We start from the raw sequence: 1,866 nt of genomic DNA, 5'->3' as shown, positions 1-1,866 counted from the left end.
TTTACGGGTCGTGTGGAAAAATATGAAAGTTTAAGCCGTAATGCTTTTGAATTTAAACAACGTTGTTTTTTTTCATTTAATAAATTTTTTTATTTATTTATGTTTTTTTTTTTGTATATTTTTCATTTGATTCCCACGAAGACAGTTTGCAAGAATTAAAACTAAAAACACACAATTAAAGGGATTTTTTATCCGCGGTTTATTTAGCTGAGATTTGTTTTAAAGATCCAATTACTATTACATGAATGAAGATTATTTACGAAAATCAATTTTTTTTAAAAATTATATTGCTTAAAACTTTTTTGTAAGGAGGGAATCTATCTCATCTTATTTTACTATTATTAATTATTGATAAAATCCTAAATGTTTATTTATTTATTTATTCATGTGTGTATATATATATATATATATATATATATATATATATATATATATATATATATATATATACCAATAAAACTTTCAAACGAATGCATCGAATTGAAAAAAGAATCCCCTGAAAGTTGTCTGGTCCTAGATTGTCTTTATAGGGTTCGTAACGAACACCGCCGAGTCACACAAAAAACTCCAAAATATAGGTTTTGGTGCCGTTTCATAAACCTGTCGAAAAGGTTATCTGCCCATGTCAACGGAATTTAGCACTGTACCATCTTTTGGCATACGGAGTGGACTTGTGGCACAATGGATAACGCGTCTGACTCCGGATCATAAGATTCCAGGTTCGAATCCTGGCAAGTTCGTAATAACTTTAAACATCATTTTATCCAACGTTTACTCATTATCCTTACCTTTAGTTGTTTTTTTTTGTTATTTTTAGTGATTTTGTTTTGTGCCTATAGGGATTTTCCCATGCTCCAAATTCACAAGGTAAGCGTTGATGGTAAGTCGATATTGAGTGTACTTGATGTTGAGTGTACTCGATTTTGTGTTTGATTCGACGTTGTGTGTGTCGACGCGGCGCAGCCGCGAGTATAAAATAAAATGTTTTTAGTCATTCAGTGAAGGTCAACAGGACCAGTTATTGTTCGGATCTGTTTTTTTTTCCATATTATGCAAAATAAGTATAGTACATTAAAACTAAAAGTTTAAGTTTTCATAAAGATATATGTTACAGAGTATAAGTAAGTCAATTCAGCGTTCTCAATGTTCTATGTAGATCAGGTATGTTTCAAGTGCAGCCGTTTGGAAAAAAACCCAATGTCACTGTGTTTTGCTATACAATTTTATACAAGAAGATGTATGCGGTGTTATTGGAGGTCGTAAGAATACAATATCATATCTGGTAAGAGTTTTCAATATATTTGATAAACCTAGCGTGTTACAAGAGGAACAACATTAATAGTTTCCTTATACAGTATGTCCAATGAAGGATTGAGAATTTTTTGTCATTTTACTGTTAATGATTTTTTTTCTTTATTTTAGATATTTTACAAATAATATTTTGGAAATAAATTATGGATTAGTATAGCATTGAATAACGGCGTGAAACATCATGAAGCTTCTCAGGCAATTCTCTGGCGACAACATTATAACTCGCTATTGCAATTTCAAATGATCACCACATTCCCCAGACTTGACTAGTCCCGTCTTTGTCTTGTGGGGATATCTTAGAGAAACAGTCTATATTTACAAATCCCAAACCCTGAAAGAATTGAAGGAAAACATCAGGAAGGAAATAAGGGAGTTAAATCATAATTCAAGGATTCTGAAATCTGTCATAAATAATGGTTTTGAAAGAACACAATTATGCGAAGCTGAAAATAGGCAACATTTAAAAGACTGTATTTTTCATAAATAAAGATTCTTTGAATTTTTCATTTTTTCAAATTTCCAAATGGTTTAGTCAGATTGTGTTAAATATCCCGA

General features: G+C 30.7%; 1 non-coding gene across 1 annotated transcript; it reads left to right on the top strand.

Moving 5' to 3' along the window:
• Positions 1-667: 667 nt before the first annotated feature.
• Trnar-ccg (transfer RNA arginine (anticodon CCG)) lies at positions 668-740 on the top strand. The gene has a single exon. It is a non-coding gene; the product is annotated as a tRNA-Arg (tRNA).
• The last annotated feature ends 1,126 nt before the right edge of the window (positions 741-1,866 follow it).

The sequence above is a fragment of the Euprymna scolopes genome, chromosome 23, assembly GCF_053919585.1.
Source record: "Euprymna scolopes isolate OS-2025 chromosome 23, ASM5391958v1, whole genome shotgun sequence".
Lineage (NCBI taxonomy): Eukaryota > Metazoa > Mollusca > Cephalopoda > Sepiida > Sepiolidae > Euprymna > Euprymna scolopes.
The sequence above is the reverse complement of the archived record's forward strand: the minus strand, read 5'-3'. Positions and strand labels throughout refer to the sequence as shown.